General features: G+C 35.2%; 1 protein-coding gene across 3 annotated transcripts in view; it reads left to right on the top strand.

Moving 5' to 3' along the window:
• The window catches only part of LOC149541455 (Protein kinase superfamily protein), a 144,622-nt gene that overhangs the window by 77,217 nt on the left and 48,522 nt on the right, over positions 1 to 18,883 (top strand). The gene's annotated exons all lie outside the window — the stretch shown is intronic.

Genomic DNA, 18,883 nt, shown 5'->3' on the forward strand with positions numbered 1-18,883 from the left:
CTCACAACAACGTATCAAAAATTGAGCAAAATCCAATGGTGGAATAATTAATTATGGCCCCTGCCCTGAGACCCATTTTTCTGCTTTCTAAAAAATCATTTTTACAGGTTGCATTAGAAACTATAAACAATATACCTGCAAATATCCACACCTGGATCACCATGTTGAGCTTCTCTTAGCACCATGAGGGAATTCAAATTATAAGAATATTAGTATTCTCAATTACCATATATGGAATAACATGCTTTTGGATTACAACAATAGAGACACTCATGCCACTAACAAGATCAACAGTACACCAAATATTTTCCTCTGAATTATCCAACTTCTCTGCTATGCAATCTACTGGATTTGATTTATGATTGTTGTGATTTTTTATTTAACATGCACTTTAGATGGGCTGAAAAATGCTGATGTGATGCATCCATAAAATATTTTGTAGTGAGCAAAACTGATGAAACCATGAATGATACTTAAGGAATATATGCATTTTTATCGACATAGTGTCAAGTTTCTATTTACTAATAGAACATGACATAATACCCCCAATAGCTAAAGTGAAAGAGCCAAGGTAGAGCCTTTTGGATCTTGAATCAATCCTTTGAATGGTTCCTTTGAACTTTGCACTTTGAGAATTTGAAACTGCCCTTTTGAGCCCATGAGCTTGAACTGCTGAACTCGAACTTTGAATTTGAACCTAAACCTTGAATCATGCATCTGAACCTTTGAACCTTGAACTTAACTTTGAATCTCGACTCTTTGAATTTGCAAACCTTGAACTTTGAACTTGCACCTCTGAACTTCAAGGTTCATAGTTCAAGTTCAATATTACCTCAGAACACTGCCTTCTTCAAAAATCATAGTCTACAGAATCATCATTAGTAATAACAACCAACCAAAGTACTAGGACAATGTTAATTTGTTTAGTTTTTAACTTGGGTACCAAAAGTGGGTTTATATATTGAATGTTGGCAATTGAAGTAATATATATTCTATGAAGGATCATAAAATGAAAAACTAAAGGGAACTAGAGGTGTGTTCATTTGATATGTTCATTTCATAAATAAATAAGAATCATTTGGTAGATAAAATTATCAAAATCAAGGATTGAGATGAGAACTTTATAGTTCTCAAAGAGATCAAGTGAGAAGTTGGCAGAGGTCATTCATTAGAATGTTGAGTTTCTTTAAAGAAAACTCAAAGATTAGAGGGCATTCTTGATTGAATGTCGGAATTCCGATTTGGAACCCAAAGAGAGATTTGTAGAGAATCTCTTTGAGACAATATATATTGTAGTGGTTAACCATATGCATATGTTAGAGACAAGAGGCTTGGTTAGAGGTGGAATCTCTACCAAGTATGTAATGTTAATGAGTTCACTTATTAATAGAGATCCCAAAGGCCTTAGAAGGTGCTCTTAACATGATGGTTTCCTAACTAAGAGTTATTCTCATTAGAGGGTTAGGTAAATCTGAGTAGAGCCTCCTTCAAAGGATTATGTGGGTTTAGTATGGAATTAGTATTTAGACGACTTAATAATATTCATCTTGTTAATTTCTAATAATTTTTTTATACTGGTATATGTTTATGTTGTCTTTTCTATCCACTAACATTTTTTTATTGATTTTAAGCATCAAATACTCAAGATAGGAGAGGAGACATTACAGTGGTATTAGAACACGATTTTGCCATCTTGTAGGGTAAAAGAGGAGGAAAATAATTCATATGAAAGACTAATATAGAAAGCCAATGAAAATTGGAATAATGTCAATCATGTCAATGAAGACAACCTAAAAGGCATACATCTTTCAAATCAATAGAAAAAACTATGTAATTGCTTGAGGACAAGCAATTTGAGGAAGGGTGGACCGTCACGTCCCTATTTTTAAATATAACTTTAATAATAATTAAATAAATAATGATAAGAAAATCATATTCAAGTATGAAGTAAGAAATAAAAATTTCATATATTATATATTATCAATAAAATAATACTTATTATAATATTTAAAATAATTAAATAATAATAAATTTAATATGAAAAAATAAATAAATAAAATAAAAATAAAAAAGAATATTGTAGAAAGTATGTTATCTTTCTAAATAAGATTTAATAATAAATGATAATAAATTCAAAATAGATAAATAAGAAATAATATAGTATAAATTAACTAAATCTAATAAAAAGTCAAGAGATGTAATAAAAAGATACGACTCTTTAAAATTAAGGTATAAAAGGGAGGAGAGTTCATTTTAAAGAGTAAGGAAGAAGAGAAGAAGATAATATTTAGAGAAGGATTATTAGAAGAGGAATGAGAAGAAAACAAGTGACTTTTTTTTTCAAATATTCTCAATGATGAAAGGATGTGACTCTTTGAAAGGGTTGTAATTATGAATGGTTGTGACTCTTCAAAAATATTTTAACTATGAAAAGTTTTGAGTTTTCGAAATGATTCTGACTATGAAAGGTTGTGACTTTTTTATAGTATTGTGATTATGAAGTATTTTAACTTTTTTGTTGTAATGTGATTATGAAGTGTTGTGACTTTTCAAGGGATTTTGATTATGAAGTGTTATGACTTTTTCAAAGGATTGTGATTATGAAGGGTTGTGACTTTGCAAAAGGATTGTGATTATGAAAGTTTGCAACTCTTTGAAAAGGACACAAATGATAAATACAATATGGGAGGATTAAAAAATAATTATACCTAAGAGAGTTGAACTACAAAACCATCGGAGTAGAAAAAGTAAAGAAACTTAACTAATATATATTTAATGTTGGGAATTGAAGTAATATATATTCTATGAAGGATTTTAAAATGAAAAACTGAAGGGAACTAGAGGTGTGTTCATTTGATATGTTTATTTCATAAATAATATGAATCATTTGGTAGATAACATTATCAAGATCAAGGATTGAGATGAGAACTTTATAGTTCTCAAAGAGCTCAAGTAAGAACCCGGTAGAGGGCATTCATTAGAATGTCAAGTTTCTTATAAGAGAACTCAAAGATTAAAGGACATTCTTGATTGAATTTTGGGATTTTGAATTGAAACCTAGAGAGAGATTGGTAGAGAATCTCTTAGAGACAATATATATTGTAGTGGTTAATCATATGCATATGTTATAGACAAGAGGCTTGGTTAGAGGTGGGATCTCTACCAAGTATGTATGGTTAATGAGTTCGCTCATTATTTATATACCAGAGGCCTTAGAAGGTGCTCTTAACATGATGGTTTTTTAACTTCGAGTTATTCTCATTAGAGGGTTAGGTAAATCTGAGTAGAGCCTCCTTCAAAGGATTAGGTGGGTTTAGTATGGGAATTAGTACTTAGATGATTTAATAATATTCATCTTGTTAATTTTTAATAATTCTTTTATACTCATATATGTTTATGTTTTCTTTTCCATCTACTAACATTTTTTTACAGATTTTAAGCATCAAATACTCAAGATAGGAGAAGGGATATTACAAAATCAATCCATGGTTCAGTAGGTACTATTAAGGGCATGTACAAGCCTGTATTCAGTGAATGTCCTTTAGCCGCTTGAAAAATTCTACACCTTGCCACATTTTTAGTGATGTCCTTCTTCATATTTGACCAATAATACTTATTTGAAACTATGTTTATTGTCTTGTCCTTTCGAAAGTGCCCTGTCAATGCACCATTGTGAAATTCCCTAATAATATTTTCCCACATAGGGCTAACTAGTATCACAGTTGTTTCCCTTTAAAAAGATAACCATCTTGAATAAAATAGTCACCTTTCACATGATCTTGTATACTAAAAGATGAAGCCATTAGCTGTTCTACAATTTCCCAAAATTCATCATCATTCTCATATAAAGTCTTAATAGCATCATAATTAATGACTTCAGTTTTGTGGTTAATAGTGTAGCACATCTGCTCAAAGCATCAACAACCTGGTTTTATTTTCCAGACTTACGCTTCAGAACAAATGTATATCTCTATAAGAAAGAGACATACTTGGCATGCCTACTATTCAACTTCTTTTGTGTGTTGAGGTATTTTAGAGAAATATGATCGGTAAATAATAATAACTCTTGTGGGACCAGATAGTGTCTCTAGTGCCTTAATGCTTAAACAATTGCATAGGATTCGAGATCATAGGTAGAATAGTCCTTCCATACTTCATTCAAATTTTACTAAAGAAAGCTAAAGCTTTACTTGTCTGACTAAGAACAACACTGTTGATGTCAGTTTTGTACAACTACATAACATACAACAATCGAACACTTGATATGGAATATCAAATCCTCAATTCCTCTCTTGAAAAGTTAATACTCATGAAGACATAAGAAAAACTCCAATGTTCCTTACACCTGTGGATACTAACTCAGTATATCAATGTGATTTGCTGGTAATCACGTAGGCGGCTTTACGCTATTTGTTTGAGGACAACTTGGACTTTTGGTGGGATGATGGTGGTGATGGTTTTGTATGAGTTTCAGATCATGTTGATGGAGATGGTGATGGTGATGGAGGGTGAATGTTCTTATGACTTACGCCTTCCTAACTTTCTTCTTCAAAACTACAACTACTAAACTACTTGCTATTCTACTCCTACTCCTATGAATGGAAAGATTAGCCAATGGATGGGGATCGAATCTAATGAAAGCTAACTAGTAGCTCCACTTCCATAGATGCAATGATTCAAGGGAAAGGAACTAGTTTACCATGCAAGGCTTCCCAACAAGCTATTAGGATGCTAGTGGCCTAGTTATAAATCCCTATCAAACATCCACTAATACTACCATGCAACTATCCATCTACTTCTCTCTCTACTTAACAACCTTCTTGAAATGAAATCTACTTTAGCAACTTCAAAGAAAATCTTATTCTAACTAGTGGAAGTAGAAACCATGCAACAATACCAAAAGTTCTTAATCACCACGCAAGTCACAACAATGAGAAAGAAAAGCAATTTTGGCATTATCTTAGCAACAATTTTCTCCGACCCTTTACAAATGAGAGCAAATGGTCTTATATAGAGGCCAAAATTTACAACCGATGGTAGAGATGAAGAGGCAAAACCAACGATCTAGATTGGATCCTAGAAACCCTAATTATGGTTGCCACCCCATTGGCCAATGAGAAGACGACACCTCATCAATGGACCAATGAAAAAAAAGAAGTGGCAACCAATGAGAAGGCACCAAAATGGTAGGCAATTAGAATTAGACACTTGTCCTATCCAAGAAGAAAGAGAAATTGCTACTTGGGCTTACATCAAATGATCTTCTAATATAGTTTTACCCTTTTCTTTCATCCTTTTAGCCAAAGTAATGAACTTGGCTAGCTTGTCGTCAACTTCTTTCATGGGAGGACAAGGTGTGCGTTTCATCTTGAGCTTAGCTGAATTCATCATGCTACTTGCTGCTTGCAGTGTCTTCTCATGGTCCTTCTCATACTCTTTTGCATATCCGATAAAGGCAATAAGGGAGGCAAGGGTGCCCAAGTGTTTCTTCTTGATGACAACCTTCCCCAACTTATCCAATCTCGATTTGAAATTTGTCTCGTTGATGTTCTCCTCTTTGATATCTTTAAAATCAAGCGCAGCCCCAACGTCGCTCATCATGGTTGAAATGGAAGTGAATGCCTGGGCTGTGCTGTGCAATCTCGCTCTGTATCTCTTCAAGTATTCTCAATCTGATAGTCAAGGCAACAAACCAAGACTCTACCGTACTCAATCCTCCTTCATCAATCAACTTGGCCCTTTCCAAATATTTCTTTGGTAGCTCAATGAATGCCTGTAGTCTGGGAATAGCTAAATCCGTGACTGGAAGGAAATCCTTCCATTCACCTTCAAATGTTCTGAATTTATCTCTAATAGCCACTAATGCCTGAATGTCAAGACAAAGGAAGGCAAGAAATTTCGCTCATCTTGGATTGTATCATGGATCCAATCCTTGACTTCACGTAGCCGAGCCGATATCTCTTTTGTGTTGCTCCAGCTGTCTTGGAAGGGCTGCCTGATGCAACTATTGGATAGGTTGGCAATTTCTCCAATACTTGTTCTTGGCCTCCAACTTAATGATCTTTTCATTTACCTTACTCAACCTTTCTCTGATTGAAACTATGCCTTCTTGGATCTCCTCACATTCCATGTCATCTGTGTTTCTTCCTAAGTTATGCTCTACTATCTCGTATTCTTGAGTTGCAATCTCATCCAATGCCTTGTTAACCATTGGTATCGCAATCTAAACTTTTACGTGACCATCATTGTCGCTCTTGGTTACCTTTGCCATCGTTTCTCCAATTTGTTTTTGGTTTTTCGCTATCACCCTTTTCTACTAAACCTTAGATGTCTTCAACTGTTTGGACAGTCACTACCTCGCCTCTTGGCATAAGCATTTGCCTTAACCATAGTGGTGCGGTGCATCTCCCCAAATCTGGATTTGGTTCAATTAGCCGATCATCACCAATGACCATGGGCGCTTGGCTTACTTCCTTTATATCAATTGGCCCATCTTCTTCTCCACTAGTAATTGCCATGTCATCTCCACGTTGATTCTCTAAAAGAGGAGAGTACTCGGTGCTATTGCTGTAACCACTTGATTTTGAATCAGAGCTCACCTCTACCATGGCCCCTTGTCCAATTGTATTACCTTCTTGGCTCTTAGCCTCAATTATGCTCTCTCTTGATGGCGTTGTATTTTGTCTCTTTGCCGAAGGTTCCTGATGTTCTTTACCCTTTTCAACCCCCAAACCTCTCTTCTTGCTTCTAACTGTTCCTTGCTACTGGCTACTTCCTTTGCAGCTCTGTTCGACTGACTCCGCTGGACCTTCCTTTGGCTTCATCTTCTCATAAGTAAGGTGTATTCTTTGGCTTTGTAATTTCCTTAGCTTTCCATTGTACCATGACTCGGTGTGCAGATCAACTGCCCTTGTAACTGCCTCCAAGGAAGGATCCAGATGACTGTTCCAATCCACTTGATTCAACTCTGTTCTTTCTCTCCACTGTATTATAATCTTCTCTCAACACATTTTCATCATCCTCTAGTTGATTGGGAATATCGAGGCCTCTCCATTTGATTGTCCTTATCATGTTCACTGACAATCTTGAGAAAGCTAGCTTTCTCATGTGGAAGTCATCTCGTGCATTGGCGTAGAAATCCTCTATAGTAGGAACATGTTTAAATATACCTCAGTGAGATGCCTTGATAAGACCATTACGATCAAATCCTTGCCTTTCTCTATACCATGCTAGATGATACCATTCCAATTCTTCTCCGCAACTGCAAAGGCGACAGAATTGGGACAACTATCATTGCCAATTCCAAATGAGAAGGTAATGCCTATCTCACCTTTGAGTTTCATCATTCTGTCATAATGCTCAAGTTGCCTAGCCAATTCCACCAAAACTATCTTGTTGGGTGGGTGACTTGGAAGTCTCTTGGGACAAACCGTACTTCTTGCTATTCTAATATATGTGAATTACGGAAATTGGATGAACCAACTCCCATACTTCTTAACTTTTGCTTCTGCTTCCACTGAGAGTCTCTTAGTAGGTGTCCTTTGCAATATCCTTACCGTTTTCATGGCAAAGGCATCATAAAACATCTTATAGTCTTTGTTGTTGTGCAAATGAAGCTGTGGATAGCATTGATGCAACAAACATTGCCCGGCCCATTGTTAATTACTCTTAAGGCCTTAAGTCTAGGATTTTCATACAATCTTGAGCTAGGCCCATGATCTGGCTGAGAAGCAAGACGAGGTCACCATACTCAGATTTGAAGTCTGACATGGTGAGCCTTGATGATCTGGTAACTCCTTTCTTGCCTTCATGTAGCCAATCTTGCTTTAGATGAATGAAATAAGCCTTTTGGTTATCCTGAAATGACTTGGCCGCCTGATCCATCATTGCTATTGTCATGCTTTTGTACTGAGGGATGTTAAATGCTTCTTCGATCACTTGTTCGCCGATGTTGGCCAACACTCTCTTCCCTTTATCAAAAATGATGGATTTACTAACCAAATCAAACTTGGTTGCACATTCCATGACCAATTCTGGACAAGGCAAGGTAGGAGCGAAGGCTGCCACGTGTACAATTCTAGTTTTTTAAATCTTCTTTGCCATGGGGGATTGTCCTTCCTTCAGTTTGTCCTTTAGCTATATCATGTTCATTGTACCGATATTGGTATCGGTTATTCGCCTCACTTTCGAGAAAAAGATGGTCTTAGGCATCATGTCTTCCTTGTCTTTTTTAGTATTCGTTCCCTTAGGGTTCTTGCTTGCACTAACATCTACCATCCTAAACACTTATTTTTGCCCCCTCGTTCTAAGTGATATGACCTACCCTTATCGATCTCCAACCTTCTTCCTATCGATGGAATCTAGCTTATTTTTGCCTCACCAAGTCCTATCACTACACTTATCAATCTCCAATCTTCAACCTAGGGGTGGGACTACCACTTATTTCTGCCTCTTCATTACCTTAGGATGGATTGCACATATCTCCCTACTTCAACTTAGGATGGTCTAGCTTATTTCTGCTTTGCCAAATGTCTTATCATGGAATCCACACTTATTTCTCCAAACTTCAACCTATAGATGGGATGATGAAGTGGTGGATGATGAATGCAAGAAGAACATAAGGGAAACAAAACTGAGCAAGAACAAGGAGTGGAATCCACCTTTAAACCAACCTTCAGCTCTAAAATGAATTGAATTTTACCTTTACCAATAGTCGGGCTTTCTTTGAATTCGGATCAGACCTTAGGAAATCAAGCCTCTTGCAAAAAACTCAGAATTTTAATCTCTTTGAAACAGCCCACCCAAAAATCAGACTTTTGATCACATATCCTCCGCCAAATAAAATTACCCAGATATGGTGCAAAATTTGTAGCCCTTATAGAGAAAATCAAGCCTCCACAAAATCGCCCAAGCAAGAAAAAAATCTGAATTTGCTCCATAAAATTGCCCAGGGCAGAAAATATTCAGATTTGCTCTCTTTTGGAAAATCGCCAAACACTTGAAATTTTTCCAAAAAATCGCTAAGCACCAAAATTTGCCCTTGCAAAATCACCAAAGCATAGAAAATCTGCTCCTTTAAGATAAAATTGCCAAGCACTTGAAATCTGCTCCAAGGGAAAAAATTGCCAAAGAGAAGAAGGTTGTGATGGAATGGAGAAATGGGAGAGGGAGGAGCCCTCTTATACCACATTTCATTCACTCCTCCAAGTTGGCCGACTAGCACCTATAAGAGACAAAGATTAAATTAGCATTTCATTAATGGTCCCAAACTAAATGCCAAGCCAAAATTAATATTGTCTATAGTGAAATTTGCACATTTAATTGCCGATCAGGACCAAAATTGCAAAATAAAATTAAGAAAGCCTTGGAGATGTTAAAAAAAAAAAATTCATTTAATAATGTTTTAGTAATTAAAATATCATTTAAAATCGGGTTTAGCAAGCTAAAATTGATTTTTCAATTTTAATTTACCAATCATTTTTAATATTTTAAAAAAATCTTCAAGGTAATTTTTCTAATTTAATGCAAAATTTTGCAATTTAATCCATTTTCGATTTTGCAATGCAATTTTAATTTTATTTTCAAAATAAACTATTTTTCTGGCATTAAAAATCGATTTTTCAAGTTTAATTTCACTATCACAAAATTTTCTTTTTCACCAAAAATTTCAAGATTTTCCAAAACAATTAAATCTAAAAAATTTCATTTTGAAAATGCTCAAGATTATATAATTACATCCAATTTTCAAAATAAAATCGTCTAAGTCCAAAATTAAAATTGTAAATTTTATCCCACCAAGTATGGTTCTAACCATAAAAAAAAATCGTCTTTTAAATTTGTTCGGCCTAAGGATAAAATTACAAGATCCGGAAAATCAAGTTAAGACCGGGTGAAAAAACAAATCTAATCGCATCTCTGTTAGCCCGAAGGTGTCCAAGGCGTAAAATGTTTGGACAACTTCAACAAAAAAATTTGCCAAGGCGATCAAAAAAAGGGGGTCCTCAAAATTTTTGGGGCGATGATGTGAAAACTTCACAACAAACACCTATTGAAGCATCGCATTCTACTTCAAATACTTTGTCAAAATTTGGAAGTGCAAATATAGGAGCCTAAGTTACCTTCTTCAAAAGCTTGAAACTTTCCTCAGCATTTTCTGTCCATGCAAATTCCCTTCCTTTGGTGCAGTTTGTTAAGGGTGCTACAATGTTACTAAAATTTCTAATTAACTTTGGATAGAAAGTTATGTTGGTGGGACTAGGCCGTTCTAGAATTGCCTTTACCTTCTTTGGGTCTATTTGAACACCATCTTCAAAAATCACAAAGCCTAAAAAGGTCAAACTATTATGCATGAATCTACAGTTCTTTAAATTTGCATAGAGCTTCTCTGTTCTTAGCACAGCCAAGATAACCCTTAGGCGCTCTAGGTGTTCTTTGTTTTTGCTGAAAACCAAGATGTCATCAAAATAAACAATCACAAACTTACCAATGTAAGGTCACAACACAGTATTTGTTAAGAATATTAACTAGATAACCTATAGGTTTGATAGTATAGACCGTACTTCCTCTTCTTATTATAATATATCTCTAAACTGGCATTATATTATATATCACTCTTCCTATAGGAGCCGTCAACTTCTTATGAAAGAACAGTATAATGCTTAACTAAACTAACACATAGTTAGTTAGGTGTTATTAAATTTATCTTCCCAGATCGCCGACTTAGAGGGAGTTTAGTTAGTGCTAGTTTAGGAAGGGTTATGTCCCTTTGAGGGTCATATCCTTTAGGAAGGATATATAGGGAGGTTATCGATGCAAATTGAGGACACACAGTTACAACAAAGTCTGCTCCTCTAAGCATCTATATCCTGTGAATTATATCAGAGATACTTCCGCACAATCGAAGGTCGATTATTCATTATTGGATCTACATCAAGATAGGTGTTAACTTCATTAATATTCAAAATTCTTAGAAGACCATTCTCAACATTTAAAGACTGAATTAAAAGTCTGATTTAGAAATAAGAGATTAGAAGAAACTTTACATGGTACCAGAGCTTTGGTAATCAAACCTAGGCTCTGCAAAATTTCAGTAATTAGACTTTGTATGCATCAAGCAACAATCTCCTATCTTCTATGGCATACACAACCAGACCCGAGGATAGGTTTGATGGGAAGGAACATTTTGATGCCTGAAAATTCAGAATCATGATGATTCTTGAAGAGAACGATGTAAAACAATTTGTTGATGGAGCATCCAAACAACCTCCAGTTGAACCTCACAAATCTATCTAGAGCAGAGGAAATAGATTATTCAAATCATCTTGGATAGAGTAAAAAATGATATCGTACCTATGTTTACAAAACATCAAATTGCCTTTGATATGATGAATGCATTACGAAATGCATATGAAGTAAACAATGCAACTAGGGTTCTCATACTAAAAAGGCAACTAAATCACATTCAGATAAAGAAAGGAGAATTGATAAATTCTGACTTCCTAAAAGTTGCCGGCATTAGAGATGAACTATCAAGCATAAGAACCACCATTAGTGACGCAAAATTAACGCTTATGGCTATAGATGGATTGCCAGATTCATGGGAGACATTTGCACAAGGAGTAAGTGCCAAAGATAATCTTCTCGACTTTAACAGACTTGAACGATTGTCTTCCAAAGGAATCCAAAAAACTAAAGAAAGGAGGGAAACCAAAAGAAAAAGATGAAGAACTTCATGTTCTTCATACAAACTCCTATAAGGGAAAGAAGAAGCATTTTAAGAAGAAAAAGGGAAATCAAAAGAATGGAAAACTCAAGAAAGATCTATCTAAAATAAAGTGTTTTAAATGTGAAAAATTTGGACATTATAGATCTAATTGTCTTGAATATTCCAAACAACAAGCAAATTGTACAAATGTTATTAGAGAAGATACTTATGATCCTAAGAACCATGTTTTGTATTCCTCTCTATCAAATGAAATTTCAAATAAAGCATGCGTAATTGATAGTGGATCTTCTTGACATATAACGAGATACAAATAAACTCTAGATTCTTTATCAGAGAAGGTTAACGGTGAAGTTACCATTAGTGATAATTCATCACACTCCGTTGAAGGAATTGGAAATTGTACTTTAAAACTAAAATCAGGAAATACTCTTCTTCTTAAAGGTGTACTCTATATACTAGGAATTAAAAGAAACCTAATCTCAATTACAACACTTGAAGATGATGGGCACAATGTTGCATTCGTGGATGGCTAAGTATTAACTTGGGCTAAGAACTCCTCTATCAAGAAAGCAAAGTTAATTGGTCAAAGAAAAGGATATTTGTATGAATTGAATACAAAACCTAGTTGATCTAATCAAGCCCTAGTTAATGAAGCTGTAGATACAAATAAAATATGGCATAGAAGATTAAGGCATCTAAATTTCAAAACTTTATCTACTATGGAGAAGATGGTTACTGCATTACCTAAACTAAATAAAGACCACCCAAGTATTTGCAAAGGGTGTGCTCTGGGTAAGAACACCCGAAGTACCTTTCATGATAGTACTAGGAAAACAAATAATGTACTAGAATGAATTCATTCAGATTTATGTGGACCCATGTCTGTTCCTTCTCTTGGAGGATTCTGGTATTATATCTTGTTCATAGATGACTTCTCTTGGAAAACATGGATTTTTTTAAAAAAATGCAAGGAATCAAAAGAAATCTTACAAAGGTTTAAAGAATTCAAAACATTAATTGAAAACTTTTCAAGGCATAAAATTAAAACCCTTAGCACTAATAATGGAGGAGAATATACCTCAGATTTATTTAAAAGGTTTTGTAAAGAATCAGGGATTAAGAGGGAGTACACTCTTCCTTATAATTCGAATCAAAACGGGGTAGCAGAAAGAAAGAATAGGACAAATATAGAAGTTGCTAGAGCTATGATTTTTAATCAAAATCTAGAATATTATCTTTGAGCAAAAGCCTCTTGTACTACTGTATATATTCAAAATTGAAGCCCTCACTTCTATCTTAAAGATAAAACCCCTGAAGAAGTATTTACTAAAGTAAAACCCAATATAAGTCATCTTAGAATTTTTAGATGTCCATTATATATCCATGTTCCAAAAGAAAAGAGAACCAAGTGAGAACCCTCTGGGAGGAAAGGTATTTTTGTAGGGTATAGTGAAACATCTAAGGCATATAGGATTTTCATACTTGGATAGAAAAATATTGAACTTAGCAAAGATGTAATCTTTGAAGAGGATTTTGCTTTCAAAAGAGCCATAAGTTTTGATGAACCTTCTCCTTTATCTAGTTCTGAAAGAAATAGTGAATCTCGGTCCTGGAGGGAGAACTTGGAAGAAATTGAAGATGAAATTCAAAATATGAACTTTGAAGAAAATTCAAAGAAAAGACCACTTTGGGCCATTAAAACAGTTGAAGTAGCTCAAGACTTTGCTGCACCTTCCGGAACAGTCAGAGAAAGCAAAAGACCTAAAAGATTCCCTAGTTATACAACAAACATGAGTGATTTATCCAAAATAGAGCCAACCAATCCTTTTGATGCTATTAAACATACAGCTTGGAAAGAGGCTATGGCAGAAGAATACCAATTTATTATGAAAAATGATGTTTGGGAAATTGTTCCAAGACCTAAAGGAAAATCTATGGTTTCTTCCAAGTGGATATTTAAAATAAAGCATGCTGCTGACGGTAGTATTGAGAAGTATAAAGCTAGATTTGTAGTCGGAGGATTTTCTCAGAAAGAAGGGATTGATTATGAAGAAACCTTTGCTCTTGTTGCCAGATATACCTCCGTAAGAGCAGTCTTAGCAATTGCCGCATCAAAGGGATGGAAGGTACATCAAATGGATGTGAAAACAACATTCCTAAATGGAAAGAAATTAGAAGAAGTATATTTGGAGCAACCTGAAAGATTTGAAACTCATGATCCTAACGCTTTTGTTTGTAGGCTCAAGAAAGCTCTCTATGGGCTTAAATGGGCTCCCAAGGCCTGATATGAAAGAATAGATAAATATCTCACCAGCTTAGGATTCTCCAAGAATGAAGCTAATCCAAATTTATATTATAAAAGAGATAAAGATGATATGGTAATTCTGATATTGTATGTCGATGATTTACTAATAACAGGTGATGATCATCTCATAGATCAGTGCAAGAAAGATCTAACTAGAGAATTTGAAATGAAAGATTTGAGACTCCTACATTACTTCCTAGGATTGGAAGTACGAAAAAATTCTGATAATATCATACTTAATCAAGGAAATTATACATCTGACATTTTGAAGAGATTTGGAGTGTGGAATTGTAAATCTATGTCTTCTCCAATGGAGACTAATCTACATAAACTTAAGAAAGCAGCAACAGAATCGCCTTCAATAGATTCTACTCTCTACAGACAGATGATTGGGTCCCTTATGTACTTAGTAAATACAAGACTGGATATTTGTTATGCAGTTAATGCCTTAAGTCAGTTTATGTGTGAACCAAAGGAGATTCACCTAGTTGCGGTTAAACACATTATGAGATACTTACAAGGCACTCTTAATTTTGGACTCAAATATGAGAAAGTTGCTTTAGACTTACATGGATTCACCGATTTAGATTGGGGTGGAAGTGTTAAAGACAGGAAAAGTATTTCAGGATGCTGTTTCAGTTTAGGATCAGCAATGATATCTTGGATATGTAGAAAGCAGTCTTTAGTAGCATAGAGTTCCATAGAAGCCGAATACATTGCAGCAGCGATGGCCTCTCGAGAAGTAGTCTGGCTGAGGAAGTTACGAATACATTGCAGCAGCGATGGCCTCTCGAGAAGTAGTCTGGCTGAGGAAGTTACTAGTGGGATTATTTGGGCAAACTATGAATCCCATGATTATTCATTGTGATAATCAAAGTTCCATCAAGCTCTTAGTGAATCCCGTTTTCCATGACAAGTCCAAGCATATTGAGATTCCTTACCATTATGTAAGAGAAATGGTAGATAAGAATTTTGTAAAATTGGAATACATTTGCATTGCAGATTAGACAGCAGACATACTCACCAAACCTCTATCTAGAGTGAAGATAGAACATTTTAGGAGGAGACTTGGTATGTTTGAGTTGTAATCCATTTGTACTCTATTGATTATTAATAAAATAATTTTATTTTGTTAGGCTATTGATTGTTATGGGCTCCACCATGCGTATTCATTATTTAAAGAGGTGACAATCTCTGAAATAATGAACACTTATATAAAAGGCCTTATGAGAGATGACGATCTCTTAGATAATGTACTAAACAGTGTATTTTACTGTAAGATCTAGATGAGTTTTAGATCATATTGTGATGTTGACATTGCTATGTTCATGAGTCACAAATTGGATAAAGGAAGAATCTTAGCATTCTCCAAGTTTATCCTGTATTTTGGTAGATCTTTAAACTCAAGATCTTGTTGTGATATAGAAATACCAGTTTCTATGAAATCACAACTTGGATAAATGAAGATATTACTCTTCAAATTTATCCTATATATGTATAATATCACTAGTAGTAGTGATTTTTCATATCACAGGTTTAGTAATATGACTTTGTATCATGTGTTCTATGATACCACATACTAAGAAGAATCAGACAGATATAGAGTATTAATTCTTTCTTATTCATCTATATTGGTGTTGCTAGATATAATATCTCTATGTAGGATTATCAGGTTAAGAGGGAGTGTTAAGAATATTAACCAGATAACCTACATGTTTGATAGTGCAGACCGTACTTGCTCTTCTTATTATAATATATGTCTAAACTGGCATTATATTACATATAACTCTTCCTATAGGCGCCGGCGACTTCTCATGAAGCAACAGTATAATGCTTAACTAAACTAACACATAGTTAGTTAGGTGTTATTAAATTTGTCTTCCCAAATCGTCAACTTAGAGGGAGTTTAGTTAGTGCTAGTTTAGGAAGGGTTATGTCCCTTTGAGAGGCATACGCTTTAGGAAGGATATATAGGGAGGTTATCGATGTAGATTGAGGACACACAGTTACAACAAAGTCTGCTCCTATAAGCATCTATATCTTGTGAATTATATCAGAGATACTCCCTCACATTCAAAGGTCGATTATTCATTATTGGATCTACATCAAGATAGGTGTTAACTTCATCAATATTCAGAATTCTTAGAAGACCATTCTCAGCATTTACAGACTGAATTAAAAGTCTGATTTAGAGATAAGAAATTAGATGAAACTTTACAATATTCATCAACCGCATGAATGTACTAGGTGCATTGGAAACCTCGAATGGCATAGCCATCCATTCATACAAACCATCCCTTGTCTTAAAAGTTGTCTTCCATTCATCCCCTTCTCGTATGCAAATCTATAGCCACTTCGTAGATCAATCTTGCTGAAGTACTTAGCCCCTACTAGCTCATCCAACATGTGCTCTATGTGAGGAATAAGAAACCGGTTCTTAATAATAATCTTATTAATTGCTCTTGTATTAGTGCACATCCTCCATGTGCCATCCTTCTTTGGAGTCAATGATGCAGGTACTGCGTATAGGCTAATGCCTTCTCCAACCAAACCTTTTTGCATTAGTTCTATTACTTGTCTGTTCAACTATGCATGTTGTGTTGGATTTAAATGATAAGCTGCTTGATTGGGAAGACTTGCTTCTGGGATGAGATCAATATGATTTTGGATATCTCTTTTTGGTGGGAGATCATCAGGTAACTCTTTTGGAATAACATCAAAAAATTCTTCCAATATTATAGTTGCCTCTTGTGGTATTGATAAGTCTTTTTCCCCTTTTCTTACTACCAATGCATGACACCATCTCTTATCTACTATAACTTCATTTTCCTTTTTAAACCATGCAATACGATAGGGACGAGGATGCTTCCCACACTTCAAATTTAACTTATCCACCATCTCTTTAGAGACCATATACTCACAGCTACCACCATATACAATTACTTGACATACCTTTCCACCTGAAGTACATCTTGTGTGAACTATGTTGGGTCTGAGCCACGAGTTTTCAGGGCCTTTTTCCAGTACCTTCTCATTTGCTGGAATCACCATCATTCTTCTCATTATGAGGCTTTCTCCAACATTTGAACGCACTTCATGCTCTGCTCCTTCATTCTTAGGTTGAACTAGTATCACTCGAGGTGGTCCTCAATTCCCATCTTGCAGGATATAATCAGAACAGTCAAATGCTTGGTGGCCCTCTTCTCCACATCTAAAACAAGTAAATGGCCTTCTCTGACCTTCCCATCCTTTGCCACTACCATAACCTATACTTTGCTGAAATCCTCACCCTCTCTGTGGATTTGATAAATTCTGGCGGGTATCTTCTTGTTTTTCTATTCCTTGTGATGAATCTCCCCAGACCTAACTTGAACCACCACAAGAGGGGGGTGATGTATCTCTCCTTGTTTCTCTATTCGTTTGGAAATATTGGTGGCTTTACTTTTGTTCTGCTTTCAAGGCAAGCTGGTATGCCTCTTTCATGCTAGTGATTCGATGCATGCTCAACTCAACCTGAAGAGAAAACATCAATTGATTAACTTACCTCACAGCCATTTGTTTGTCCATTTCATTAGGATCTACCCGAATGGATAGCTTGTAGAATTCGTTTGTATAGTCTTCTACAGTAGATAGACTTTGCCTTCAACTCTGAAAATTTCAGAAAAGGGTCTATGTATAATCTAAAGCAAGGAATTTCCCTCTTAGTTTCTTCTCCATCTTTTTCCATGTCCTTATTTCCTCCTTTCCTTTTTGGGTTCTCTTTTCTTGCAAGTGATCCCACCAGATCATTGCATGCTCTTTCAACTTTGCATGGACAATTTTTACCTTCTTTCCATCTTCCATATGCTTCCATTCAAAGAATTCCCAATGCTATTCAACTAATTCATTAACTCATGTGGTTAAAGACTTCCTACATAATCAGGTACCTCAATCTCGACACTTTCATTTCTTGACTTTTTGATGCTCTGATCACTCTTTCTTCAAAAGAAAGTTCATTTTCTTGTTCTCCCTCTTCTTCATTTTCTGCATGTTGGTGAGATTCTCCTTCCTGGTTTGCTTCTTCATCTAAATTATGTCCTCTTTGTCTCAGCCCTTGATGAGTAAGAAGTTCTGTAGTTACTGCAGCTTGCCTTTGGAGGGTCTGCATGTCCCTCAGCAACTTTGTATTACCTATTCCATGTCTTCTCCCTACTTTCTTGCCGCTCTGATACTAAATGATGCAGCATCAAGTATCAATACACACTAATACAAGATTAAGAATGAAAGAAGACACAAAAGATATATACAGATTACTGACTTTTCCTTCATCAACCCTCCCTCTAGAAAGTTCGGTAGCTCCTTAAATAACTAAAAACCCTCTAAGCTAGAAAAACAGGAAATTACCCTTTTCGACAGATTTTTCTAACTTTTGAAATTTGCCATTTTGGTAACCTTCCAAAACAACTCCTAGAATGCTGAAAACTAAACTGAATTTTCCTTAAAGTACGACAAGTAAAACTGCCAACTAATCTTTGAATTTGCAAACACCTATTCAAAGTTATTACAAGAAACAAAACAAAAAAAAAAAAAAACAGAAAAAATATGTAAAGCTAATTTTAGGGATCTAAACAGATTTCCTGGCTCTTGAAAACAATTTTTTCTGGCCACCAATAGAGTAGAGCTGAATTGATGAACCACCTAACTCCTCCTAATGAAGCCACCCTAAAAATTTCAGCAAAAACTCACATTCGAGTCAAAAGTTATGACCCCAAAAAGCCCTTGCATCATAGAGTCGGCTTATTCTTTACATATGTTGGTCTTAGTTTGTATTTATTTTTTAATCTCTTTGTTGGATGCACACAAAGGAGTGGTAG

The sequence above is a fragment of the Cupressus sempervirens genome, chromosome 8, assembly GCF_028749045.1.
Source record: "Cupressus sempervirens isolate cs-2001-9-10 chromosome 8, ASM2874904v1, whole genome shotgun sequence".
Taxonomy (NCBI): domain Eukaryota; kingdom Viridiplantae; phylum Streptophyta; class Pinopsida; order Cupressales; family Cupressaceae; genus Cupressus; species Cupressus sempervirens.